Here is a 14594-nt window from a genome sequence, read left to right as displayed (position 1 = left end):
ACATAGTTCTCCTTGCGCCGCTAACACTGTCGTATTATCCGAATTATATATGCGGTATTTCCGAAAATACTTCCTAAAAAAATCTTCTGCCACACAGGAACACTGCGCGCCTGTATCCAGGAGTGCGGTGGCTGGGAAATTATTCACCAACACTTCAATCTTCGGAAGAGTCAAATTTTTCACCATTACTGTATTTAACTTGAAGGAAGAGGGGTTTTCGTGGCCTTCGGATTTCCGCACCCTCTCGTCAGCAGAAATCCATTTTAGTTTAAATTATTTTTCATTTCCGTGCTTTCCTTCTTTTTCCCCTGGCCTTGAGACTTTTTTCCTGGGTTGCTATTGAACTGTCGACGTCCGCCGGCTGTTTTTGAATGCTCGGGTTTCCTTGCCCACTGATTCGCTTTGCTTCCGTAGCCGTGTGCTTGAGTTTGCTGTAGTCCTGGCGTACCAAATTGGTTTCGCTGTTGATATTGGCGTCTTCTTTCGACGTCCGCCGTTCTTCTACTTTCAAACTGGATTGCTAGCTCAAATAACTTTTCCAGTGTAGTCGGATTTCTTAATTCAATAAAGTCTTGCATTTGGGGCAGTAACCTCGGCAAAATCACTTGAATAATTTCAGGATCCGGACGGTTTCCATACAAGAGTTTGAAGACGTGAATTTTTCTTAAAATAAAACTTGAGAGGTTTTCGATTCTTTGTTGATATATACTAAAAAGTTCCGTTTCTAATTTCGCACGATCCCTTACAACAGGGAAGGCTTTTAGTAGGGCAGTCTTGAAATTTTCGTAAGTATAGGTGGGACTTCCTGCTTGACCCAAGAGACTTCTGCCTATACATTTGAACCAGTTAAGCGCTTGGCCCCTCAAAGCGCTGGTAGCTAAGGTAACTTTTTGAAACTCGTGCACGGGGTAGAGCATGAAGTGGTCATCCAATTTTTCCAAAAAACTGGTTACCGGTGAGTTTCCATTAAATGTTGCTTCTGGTTTCATCGAAGCGCGCATGGTCTGGACGATGTAACCAAATCCTTCCAGGGCGGCAGCTGGCATTTCTGGATTCTGAGCCGTTTCTGCAGGCAGCACAGGTTCTTCTTGAAACTCGGCCATGGTTATTCTTCTTCGTTGGGCGCCACTATCAGGGTCAATGTTCCTTCTTACCTTCTTCGGGAACATGCAAGGACCTGACTCGGAACAGAGAGCTTACTAAAGCTATGTTCACTAATTGTGGGAAGCAGACAGGATACACAAGAAGGGTATACAAAACCCTTTATTTCCTCTATTTACAATGACTTCCGTACTTCGGAATACACCGACCCGCTACTTGGGGTCAAAACGTAAAAGTATAAAAATGACCTAAACTCTAATTTAACTTTAGAATAATAAACGTGGAAGATTGGCCTTATATTAACAGGAAGCCGTATGTAGTACAGAGAACTGCTAACACTACAATACGTTTAAAGTTATCAAGACGATTAAACCTCTGGCCTGGAAGGCAACCAGCAACTGAGTAAAACTTCTAAGGTAAGCGGCCTGCTTCGACTAACTGCTTCCTCTCTCTCGCTTGGCAAAAAGCCACAACTTAAGTACCTGGCGTTCGCCAGACAAACTTTGCATAAATATGTTAACGCTTATAATTCTGGCCGGAAGTAGAAAATAAGAAGTGATAGTAAAGATTTAAAATAAAATAAACGTTAGTAAAACTTAAGATCCTTACAACGTGGCGGCATGTTAAAGGCGGTATGAAATTGGTATTTCTGCTGTTCGAAAAAACATTAATTCATGGTAAGTGCATTTTATTTTATTCTTGTTCTTATTTTGTAAAATGTTATGTACATCGTTTTTTTAGTATGAATTTCTGTCGTTATTGTTGTTTTTTTGAATTGTTTGAAATTTAGTTTAGTTATTTTGTTGATTAGTGCGTACAGTCTAAATTGTGCAATTCGTAGATGTTTTAAGTTGAAACAGGACATGGTATTCTTTGAAATTTATTGTTGTTATGTTAATTTATTAAAGTGAGGTGTGCGTAGTTCGTAGATTCGTTTGTTGCCTAAATCGTGCAATTCGTAGATGTTTTTTAAGTTAAAACATATCGCTGTGTACATGGACTCTTGTCAAATAATTTTGGTTAGAAACTTTACGGTTTTGCTATCTAAAAATTTTGTTTTTGTTTCGGATTTTTAGCTTAAATTGTGTGTTCAAAACATGGTTTTTGCATTCGCGTAAACCGTGTTTTTGGAGACATTTTAGGCTTAAAGTTCGAAGTGTAAGACAAAAATTTTAGATAGCAATATGGCAGCGTGGATGTTTGGCGAGAAATTTGGCGACTTGAGGGCGCATATCGGAGTAGTTCCCCAAAAATTTTGAATTAGAATTTTCATGTAACTCAAATACATTTTTAATTTTAGAAACAATATTTTCAAGCATTTCTCATTACAGAATACAACTAAATCATCAACATACAAACACATTGGCTCTAGTGTAGAATTGGGTGCCCCTTCGATTGGCGACAAATTATTAGTTTTTAGTAGGTGTAATGAATTACTTTTTAAAGCATTTAAGAATAACGGTAGGCTTGAAGTTAATTTAGAACCATATTATAATTCTGAATCTTAATGTATTTTACTTATTATCTTAAAAGTAAAAGTGGAGTATTTGACGCATTTTGTAAATTTAAAGCTAAGTATGAAAATTTAACTGGTAAAAGAATTAAACGTTTGATAACAGACAATGGTTTAGAATTTATAAATCAACAGTTAGATAATTATCTTTCTAATTCAGGTATTTTTCATGGAAAAAACAATTCCAGATAACAGTGAGAGTAAAGGGAAAACTGAAAGGGCAAACAGAGTTCTTTTGGAAAGAGCTATTACATTACTACATGACGGTGAGCTTACGCTAAAATTCTGGGCAGAAGCAATTAATTTTAGTACTCAAGTATCAAATTTAACACCTCGGAAAGGAAAATAAAAAATTCCTATAGAAATTTTGACTGGTAAGAAACCCAAATTAAACTATGTAAAAAAGTTTGGATGTGTGGCATACTTTCACATTCCGAAAGTAATGCGAAACAAATTTGACATACCAGGGAAAAGAGGGATAATGTTAGGATATGCTAGAGAAAGAAAAGGATATCGTATTTATGATATAGCAAGTAATAAAATAATTGAAGAACGATCAGTTAAATTTAACGAATCTTTAAAAGGTAGTAATTATATGGGGAAAATAAAGCCTTAGAAACTTGGGATATTGAAGAATTAAAAGGAAAGAGAAACGAAGTAGATCAAAAACCACATCTCGAACTGGTCGTTACGAAAAACACTCAAACAAGCGAATATGATCACTCATCGAATTTCGAAATCGCCGATATGAGCCGTTGTAGCGGGATTGATGACAGGGGGAATAAAGTCCAAACATCTGGTAGCTATGAAAAAAGTAATAAATATGGAAATGAAATACCATTAAGACGATCCGAGAGGCTCAAATCAAAACAACTAGCGTCAAATATAATCAGTAATGTTCCGAATGATTTTTCAGAAGCAAAACAAAGTGCTAATTGGTATGACTGGAAATCCGCAATGGAAAATGAATTAGATTCATTACATAAACGCGAAGTGTGGAAAATAGTAGAGAGGCCTGAAAAAACAAAATTAGTAAAAAGTAAGTGGGTGTATACTTTGAAGGAAAGAGACTCTGGGGAAGTAAAATATAAAACGCGATTAGTAGCAGCTGGGTTTAATCAAATAGAAAAATCTGATGTGTACACCACATGACTTCCTTGTACGGAATGTTAAATTATACGCATTTTTTCTTGCATTTTATTTAAACTTATTAGATTGAATTAAACCTACTTCGCCGACAGCGCATAAACCACAATAGAATAAATGCATTCTTTAAAATTCACTTTGTTTACCATAGCACACTCTGGCGCTAGGTTTACTTAACAGTATTATATTTTATTCATAACTCAGAATGCACAAAATGTATATCATTTACAGAATTATCTAATCGTTGCCACATGTTCTATTCAAATACTATAATAAAGCTAGAACTATATCCAGGGCCGGCGGAAGCGGGCCTGCAAGGCCTTTTTTGCAGGCGGGCGACGACCAAGAGAGGGGCGCCGACCAGCGGACCGACACTGAGCTATATTTTTAATGCAAAAGAATTTGCACTTACCAGGGAAGAAAAATAAATGTACCTTAAATGCTACACAGGACAGAGACTATGGGCGCTTGCGTCCCCCACCTTTCTTTTTTACAGAAATATTTGCAGGGGCATTGTTAATTGGTTAACTTTCGCCGTGAGCTGGTATCTGTTTTGTTTTCGGTGCTGTTGTGGCGTTGCACAAATGGGTTGAAGTAAGACTTAGCTGGTGTTTGGGGAGAGAGAAGTTTCCGGCTTATTGTACACGAAGCACTTGGCAAGCATCTAAGTTTGACCCATCACAGGTCAAACTTTTCCTTGTCCTTTGTTAGAAAGATGCTAATTCTTCACCAACTGCTCGAGAACGTTATCATAAAGGTTATTGTTTTAGTTTCATATTAGCTTCATTTTTTTTTTACTTTTTCTCTTTATTTAACAGATGTTATGATTTATTTTAAAAGAAAGATTTTTAGATATTTAATAATTAGAATTGAATTAATTTTAAGTGTTTTCTCACCGTGCTTTTCTATTACCTCCTTTTTTTTTCTTACAGTGTAGTTGAGGTTTAGCTGTGCACCGGAGGATTAAATCACACCACATGAGTTTCCCCTCGGGTCTCATCACATAAGACTGAAAAACTTCTCACTAAATTTTCCATTTTTTTCCTTTTTCTCAAAACCAGTACTCAAAACCAGTAGTTTAAAGTCCAGGATTGGCGACGCTGCTTCATTTTCCTATATACATTCATTTGCAATTATAAACTCCTGCTGAAAATCGATTTAATATCTTTATTTAACAGATGTTATGATTTATTTTAAAAGAAAGATTAGATATTTAATAACTAGAATTGAATTTTAAAATTTAAATTTCAGAGTGAAATTTTGATTACATGGAAACAGAAGAAATCATCCGATGCGCAAAATTCTAAATGCAAGGCTGAAAATAATGCTGCTCCTCAGAAGCAGGCAGACGCAATGCATCATTTCATAACGGAGACGAAGACTACTGCGGACGTAAATGATGTTCATATTTAATCAGGAGGAGAATCGTCTACAAAATAATACACATCATTCAGCCGAAGAACATCAACTACATTGGATGAAGTTATTGAAAGGACTGATGAAACTCTAATGGAAGAGAATGATGATCCAATCATGGAATTAAATGAATATTTAAAGATTATCCAGATAATTCGATGGAAGAGGCTGGCATAAATGAAAATTCCTTGCTTTATATTGATTTTGATGATCCTGTAAAGTGGCCAACTCTTAGCAACAAAGTGAGAATGATTTGTCTGAAATGGGGCCTATTCAAAGGAAAGGTTTAATGTATCCGAAAAGTAATAATGGACGTAAATTTAGTGATACATATTACAACAGAAAAATGGAAAACGGAGAATTTGTTCCCCTTACATGGCTACTATATTCCATAAATATAAATTCTGTTTTTTGCTTTTGTTGCAAGATATTTGCATCGATTGACAGTAGTATCCTCCTAAAAGGCTACAATGATTGAATAAATGTATCTAAAGCCCAGAAAAGGCATGAGACTAGTTGAGCACATATGAAAAATTTCTTAAAAGGGAAAGAGCTTGAGAAAAATTAAAAAACTAAAGCAGCAATTGATTCCCAAATGCAAGAGATGTACGAAAATGAAAGAAAAAAAAGGGGTGGAATTTGGTTAAATGTATTAGGAAGCTCATCTGATGTGCTGTACCAAAAAGACAACGGAAACTTGTTAAAATAAGTGGATTTGTTTGCAAAGTTCGATCTAGTTATGGAACTTCACATAGATAGAGTATTATGACCTAAAGGTAGCAACAGTTCATTATCTAAGCAAAGAACAGTCAAAATGAAATGCTGCAAATTATTGACAATAGTCTAAGAGAAAATCCTACTATCTCTTCGAAAAGCGAAGTTTTAATCTACAATTTTAGATTGTACTCCCGATATTAGTAAAACTGAATAGATGAGTCTTGTCATACATTTCGTCTACTGCAGTGATGGAGTGGTAGAAATCAAGGAGTATTCTTAGGCTTTCTTAAAGTTGATGATTCTGCAGGTAACGGCCTATGTGAGACAATAATGGAAATGTTGAAAATGTGGAACATTTTCCTTGATGCTGTGGGAGGCCAGGAATATGACTACTGAGTAAATAATGAAAGAGAAGAAAATAGGTCTTTAAAACAATAGCTTAAAAATAAATCTTAATGCTTTTTATGTTTCTGGTGCCGCTCATAGCTTAAATTTAATGATTAACGATGCAGCAAAGGTTGCAGATACAGTTAGTTTGTAGAGTTCCTCACTTTGTAATTCTAAGTTACAGTTGGAAGTGAAGAATATTAAAAACTGATAAGCGAATAATCGCTTGAGTTCGTGTGACAGGAAACAAGAAGATAGAAGGGTAAACTAACCCTTTATTATTCTAACTAAAGTTTAACAAAACTCCGTCTTGGAGTGTACAATAAAGCCGACACTTAGGCTTAAACTTAAGAAACTAAGAATTAAACTAAACTAATCTTAACTAAAGAAATATAGCCGAAGCTATCAAGATTCTAACAGAGTTGGCCCCTTAACGTTAATAGCCTGCGAAGCTATCAAGGGCCTAAAGTACGGCCGAGCGTGATAATAGCTTACGAGAAAGTAGCTTAAAAAGGCGGACGCGTGCAGAAAGAATGCCTGGTATCTCTCTCTCTAAGACATAAGAACTTCGCGGTTAAATACTGCTCTTCCTCATTATGTATTCAGCCGTGATTCTAAAACTACGTTCTGGCCGAAAGTAGTAATTTGAAGTTAAGAAGCGATAGGAAATGAACTTTAACTGAAAATTTAAACTGTTAATAAAATAAACATAATCCTTACAATCTTTTTTTCGACAATTTAAGAATTATGCAATTTCTTTCTTTCTTCTGGCGATGGGCAATTCTTTCTTTTAAAAAAACATTTTCTGTTTAACCTTAAAGCCCCTCTCAAACACTTGATGGGAAAGCAAAATTGCAGCCATTCTATCTTTAAGATATCAACTAGGAGAAATCTATGACGCTCATTTTGAAATATCCGAAGGTGAATGGTTTTCAAAAGAAGTGCAACATGCAGCACAAAGTCTGTGTCCCAAAATCGAGGATTATAAATTTATTAGTTCCTTGATACTTTGCCACGATTTGCGTAACAGAATTAATCCTGGCAGCAAACAATTGCAAGCAAAGGGTTTGAGTGTTACACTAGCCTTAAAGACAGTAAGATAAAAGCATTCATTGAAGAATATAGAAGTGACACCAATTATAAAAGTATTCTCGAGAAAGCCAAAGAATTTAGTGAAGAAGAGGATGGCGAGCAATAGTTTAAAACTGTTGAAGAAGTCGGACGAAAGAAAAAGAAATGTCACTTCGATTGCGAACATTCTGATGAAAACCCTTAATCTCCATAGAAGAGAAGTTTAGGGGAAATGTCTTTTTTAGAATTTTGGATATTGCTTGGGTATCATTAAATGAAAGGTTTTATGCAATGGAAAAATCACTGAGATAATTTTAGTTTCCTGGGTAATTTATCAGAAATTGATAATGCAAATTTGAAAATAAAATGCAGTAAATTAGAAAACTTGTTACAGTGTGGTGACAATAACGATATTAACACAGACCTTTATGACGAAATAGTAGCTTTGAAAGATATTTTTACAACCAGTATGAATGACACATTCGATATTCTGAACTTAATTGTGTTAAATAATTTGTGCTTCCCGAACTTGAAGATCATACTGAGAATACTACTTAGCATTCCTGTTAGTGTTCCTAGTAGCAAAAGATCATTCTCCAAATTAAAATTGATCAAGACATGTTTATGGTGAAATATATCGCAAGAAAGACTTATAAATGTAGCTTGATTGCCACTGAAAATGAAATCTGTCAAGAGATAAGATGCAAAAGAAATTATAGAAAAGTTTGTAAATATGATAAGCAGAAAAATAAATTATTCTCGTTAAATTCTTAAAAAAATTTCAACAAATGCTTTCTTCAAAACATCCTTCTCCTATATGGAAATTTTAAAAAAAGTCGGGGGCGAGGACTTCAGCTATTTTGCAGGCGGGCGCCGGATAACCTTGCGCCGGCGCTGACTATATCTAAAAGAAATTAAGCAAATAAAACAAAAAAGAAACAGTTTTTCACAGACTATTGAGTATTTCTCATTTAATTAATTCAGTTCTTACTTCGCGAGAAGGCAAAAATACATAAAAACTCAAAATATCTATATTAAAAATTACGAAGTAAATCTCAAACGCTTATTTCCTCGAAAAAATTCCAGAAAGAATTAAGCATGATTTAATTGGCAATAATAAATGAATGCGTTATCTCTGTTGTTGCGAAGCTAAGTTTCTCTAGATTGGCAACAAATCCACTAGTCTCCTGTTTCAAATGTAAACATCAATGGCCGCCATTAAAAAAAGGCTTAGCGGCACTTAGACAACTTTAAAATTGTTGATAATTCTAAACATATTGCACACAGATTTACTAAAGGCATAAAATCCTTAACCGGAAGATAAAAACAATATAATTCAATCATTTTTAAAGAAAAAAATGTACAATTTACAAACATATAAGAGTAAAGAAACTGAGATCACTGAGCCGGGTAATAGAGTGGATATATATATAAATATATTTATATACGTTTGGTGCGGCCGACTGCAATCAAAATACGAGGTGCACATCTACATGTTATAGCAGTCCTATATACAAAATTTCAACGTTCTGAGGCTACTCGTTTTTGAGTTATGCGAGATACGTAAGTACGTACGTTCGTACGCACGTACGTACATACGTTCGTACAGACGCCACGAAAAATTCTCTTCAGAATTAATTTTAAAGCAGTTTTATAATTTTTTTGAAGGAAAAGAGTATTTTATTCTGTTCTTACGTACAGATATCACGCAAAAACATCGTTAAATTGCATTCGATAGCGGTCAAAATGGATATTTTCGTTGAAATATGCTGCCTGAAACTTTTCGCGATTATAATACTTCCTTTTTACTTCGTACAAGGAAGTAAAAATAAAGATTATACCGAATCATATTCACCAGTAGTTAACACTGAATGTTTTAGATTATTGCTTGCACTTTCAGCTAAATTAAACTTCACTGTTAAATTTTATGATGTAAAAACAGCATACTTGTACAGTGACGAGGGTGTGTAAATGACTCCTCCACCTGGTTATGAAAAACTGATTGGAGAAGGAAAAGTATGTAAACTGAAAAAAAGTATTTATGGGTTGCCTCAATTAGGTAGAAATTGGTATATGAAAATAAAAACTGGGTAAAAGTTTACAATTGGGTGCCCCTTGTTTATTGGCGATTCTTTTTTGACGCCAAGATCGGCGCCAGGAAGGCACAATTTCAAGATGGCCGCTACACAAAACCAAAACAAGAAGTCAAAGAATTGCACAAGATCTGTGTCCATGTACACATTGATCTGTTTTTACTTAAAAAAACATCCTAGAATTGCACAAACTAGGTATTGCGCACTGCCTTAAATATGTCCATGTACACATCAATCTATTTTCATTTAAATAAAATCGGGAAGCTAAAATAAAGTTAAAACTATCGTGGTAACCAGAAGTGAGGTTCCATCGCCAAAATTTTTAAAAAATTGTCGCCAATCGAAGGGGCACCCAATTCTACACTAGAGCCAAAACAACAATTCTTTTTATTTATAGTTTTTGCTCTAACAGTACAAATACGTTCTGAAAATATTTTTGAATGTTTACCTGCCTGGTAAATCTCCCTCACCTCTGGTGTAATATTCTGAAACCAAAAGAAGTCTTTTGCCATGTGTCGAGTTGCACCACTATCCAGCAACCAAATTTTATCACATTCATAATTTTTTCCACGCGTAAGTTGAAGAGCAAAATCACTTTCTCTTTCATCAGAACGAGATGAAACGTTCAAACTTGTAGGTTGTGACTTCTTTCTTTCCTTGTTACCTTTGGATAACTCACTTTTTGGCTTCTTTTTTCTGTAATAGCAGTCCTTCGCGATGTGACCAGGCCGTCGGCAAATGTAACAAATTCTTGGCTTATAGTTTTTATTCCTTCTTGATATAAACGCCTCTGCTTTGGTTCCATCAGGTCGTTTTCGTTGAATTGTGAACAGACTCTTCGGAGTATTTCGAGTACTTCATCAATTGTTTTTTCACGCTGAGTTTTTAGAATTTCCCTAATTCGAGAGAATTTTCCACGAAGTCCACGGACTGTGTAAAACACCAGTTCCCGAGGAGATACATCTAGTCCTAGCGATTGGCACTTAGTGGCTATTCCTCTCGCTCTTGCGATATAATTAATCATTAACCAACTCATGCAACTTCATTGAATTAGCGCTTGTTTAAATTGTTCGAATGACGTATTGGCTTCTTCAGTTCACATAAATTTCTTTTTTTCTTTTTTTTTTTTTTTTTTTTCTTTTTTTTCAAAATTAGTAACGGTTCAACTATTTTCGCCAAGTTCTTTATAAACGATCTAGAATAAAAACACATGCCAAGAAACGACGATAATTTTTTAGCAGTGTTTGGTGGAGGATAATTTTTAATGGCTACTATTTTTAATTCTCTGTTTCAATACCCTTTCGTGAAATTTTATAACCTAGGTAAGGAAGTTCTTTGCGGCAAATTTAAACCTCGAGGTGTTTAATTTGAGGCCAGCTTCGTTTAACAGCAAAAATACCTCACTTAAATGATCAGTGTATTGGTCAATCTTTCGCTTGTAATAATTATATCGTCCAAGTATATATAATATTATTTCCTAACACGGGCCTTAAAAGAATATCCATTGCGCTTTGGAATGTTGATGGAGCTCTGCATACTCCAAATGGCATCCTTAGAAAAGCATATAATGAATAGAGAATTTTAATTTAATGAAAAGTGCCGTTTTCTGGACGTCCTTGGGCTTTACATCGATTTGAAAATAACCGGAAGTTAAATCTAAAGTTACCATACATTTTGTGGATTTTATTTTCCGTATGATTTCTTCTATTACTGGCAGCGTGTATACTGAATATTTAGTAGTACTATTGATTTCACTATAATCGACGGCAAACCGTAATGATTCATGGTCTGAAGATGGAACATTATTTTTCTTACTGCATAACATTACAGAACTCGCCTGTGGACTGCTTGTGGGGATTATAATTTTATTTTCTAACATTTCCTTAATATATTTTTCGATTATTTCCTCCTTAATTTTATCATATCTATAGGTTTTATTTCTTACAGGGGAAGCGTTTCCTGCACCAATTTCATGGCTCACAATTTGGTTGTAGCCTGGCTTAAAATCGAATAGTTGTGAAAATGTTCTTACCATGTTTCTATTTTAGCCTTTGCTTACTTTGGCAAATGGCTGACTTCAGTTTCTTGAGCTTGGAATTCCTTCATTGTGTCTTGTCCATCTGTACCCGCAATATGGCATCTTGAAAATTAAATTTTGCGCTCGCCGCGGGTAAAAAAAGTAATCCACAATATTACTAGCGGTAGCAAATTTTTACTACTAGGAAGGTAACTCGTTGTATTTCGTTTTTAATTTGGACATGCAGATCCACTTTCTCGAGGCATATGCAGTACTTTCTCTGAGCGGCGATGATTTTCTGTAACCTTAAACACACGATATCTGTCAAAATATTTCTTGAAAAAGTCTTAGGATAAAAAGCTGCACTGATCCCCAATGACTAACAAAGCAACAGATATCACGTTACTTACAAAAATTCTGGATTTTACGCAGAGACAAATTCTTGGACACTGTATTTCATTTAAAGGGCTTTTTTGTTCAGGGTTATCGGTCCCCCGATATAGTTTAAATTCCCTTTCTCCACCCATTTTTTTTCTTGTGGCTTACTCTAGCGATCGGCAAAACTTCCCTTTTTCTGACCACTGTTTCTATTATCGTCTCTTGCGATCACATCCATTTGACAGTAAGGGTAGTGCTTATTCTGGCTACCGTACAGCCTTTGATAGGTTGGAGAACTGAAAAACTGTTCTGCCGGGTTTTCTTTCTCTGCTTATATCCCGTCGTATGCATACTTTCCATCGCTCGCTGACTTTTTTGACTGACAAATTTTACTGTTAATTGAAATAAAATTTCAAGCGTGGTAGAAGTTTTCACCTAAAAAATGTTCAGAATTTGGAAAATCACCGCGGTACAATCACGTCGGTCACCTCGGCATCTAGCCTCTTACCATACAACATGATGAAGATTTGAATTTTCTTAACATATATTCGATCAACTCCTCAACCTTATTCTGGTATTTGTTGAAAACTTCTGCTTCCAATTTAGCTCGGTCCTTTAACACTGGGAATGCTTTTGTTAACGAATTTTTAAACATTTCCTAGGTGTAGGTGTCACTTCCTGGCTCACTTAACAGGAACATGCCAATGTCTCTGTATCAGCTTAACTGATCTTTCAAATACTCGTATGTCGCAGTATTGGTAACTTTTCGCATTTCTGGAGCAGGCTATAATGTAAAATAGGAACGACATAATGAAACTATTTCTGTCAAAAGTGGCAGCGGATTTCATAGCGGCCGCATGGTCTCTATGAAGCCAAAAACCTTCCATTGGGTTAACTGGTGCCGGTAGAACTTGAAGCCTTGGAGGAGCCAACGCGGATTTTCCACTGTCCTATGACATGGTTCGTAAATCGTTAGGGCGCCAAATGTAAGATTCTAGCTACATTAAAGTTACTTTGTTGGCGAGATCTTTACTTGAACTGTGAAGCGACTATCCGCTACGTTTAAACTGTATCAATAAGAATACTTACGAAGAGGGAAAGACCCTTTTATTCAACTCAAAAAATAATTTACAGTCCGCAGGCACTCCTAGTGCGGATAAACTTAGCCAATACTTTAGACTGTAACTCAACGTACAAATATAAAATTAAATTTAAGTTAAATAATCAGCTGAAGCTGCATAGACAAAATTAACACGAGCTGGCTGTTAGCCCTCCCACCGATGTACGAGGCGTATTCGGAAACTAAGTACCGTTTTGGAAAAAAAAAAAAAGTAAAACAATTTTTTCGAATCCAATTTTATTTTTACATGAAAATACATGTCTTCTATTTTTCAGCATAGTTTCCGCCAATGATCAAATACTTGTCATAGCGGGTGACCAGGTTTTGTATACCATCGTCAAAGAAACTTCCCGCCAGTTTTGATAACCACGACTCCACAGCATTTTTCGTGTCATCGTCAGATCCAAAGCGCTTGCCACCAAGCTCGCGCTTCATGTGCAGTAACAAGTGATAGTCGGACGGCGCCAAGTCCGGGCAGTACGGCGGGTAATCGAACTGCTCCCAATGAAACTGTCGAATTAACGATTGAGTGAAACCAGCAGTATGGAGCCCAGCATTGTCATGGAGCAACACAATTCCTTTACTGAGCATTCCTCTTCGTTTGTTTTGAATGGCACGCCTTAGTTTTGTTAAAGTCTCACAATATCGTGCCGCATTAATGGTTTCACCTCTGGGAAGAAATTCCGTAAGCAAAACGCCATTCCTATCCCAGAAGACAGTGCACATGATTTTTTGTGATGACATTGTCACTTTGAACTTTTGTTTTTTCGGAGAATGAGTGTGTCTCCACTCCATCGATTGTTGTTTCGATTCTGGTGGGAAATGACACACCCAAGTTTCATCACCTGTCACAATTTGGTTAAAAAGGTTTTCTCCCTCATCACTGTACCGCGTGAGAAATGTCAGGGCACTACCAAGTCGCTTTGTTTTGTGAACATCAGTGAGCATTTTTGGAACCCATCGGGAACACAGTTTGCGATAATTCGAGCGGTCAGACACAATTTTGAACAAAACAGTATGTGAAATTTGTGGAAATGTCTCTGAAAGAATTGTCATTGTGAAGCGTCAGTACTGTGATACTTCTTTGACGAAATGAAGCAACTCCAATGATGGAACACAGCAATAACTTTTATTTAACACTAAAAAAATGGCGACATACAAACAAGAAGAGAAAACATATTCTATCATTTAAAAATAAATTACATTTTTCGTGCGAGAGTCGCACGAGGCACTCGAGTCTGGTTTCAAATATTGCCATTCACAAATACCTTAATGTTCATCTAATTAAATTATTTAATCTACAAGATTTTAATATTATTTAAAGCTGTTACAACCTCTCCCCCAACGGAGAGACTTTTGCCGAAGGGAAAAGTTCTGTAAATTTCGAAAGATTATAAGCTCGGCTTGCTCAATTGCTTAAAGAGAAAAGATAACTTCTCTCATAAGTTTTCAAATTTTCAGGCAAAAATTTTAAATTTTAAACAAATATTTTTACACCACATTTAAATAGGAAGAAAATGGAACAGTGTTCAAATTAGTCTTCTTTTTTTATCTTGACGGCGCCTAGATCTCTTCCATGGTGGACCAGTTCCTCGGCTATAATTCACAGCAAAGCCTTTCCTCAGTTCATCTGTG

Source organism: Stegodyphus dumicola, chromosome 7, assembly GCF_044657685.1.
Source record: "Stegodyphus dumicola isolate Sdum_Otavi_A_Nest chromosome 7, ASM4465768v1".
Classification (NCBI taxonomy): Eukaryota; Metazoa; Arthropoda; class Arachnida; order Araneae; family Eresidae; genus Stegodyphus; species Stegodyphus dumicola.
The sequence above is the reverse complement of the archived record's forward strand: the minus strand, read 5'-3'. Positions refer to the sequence as shown.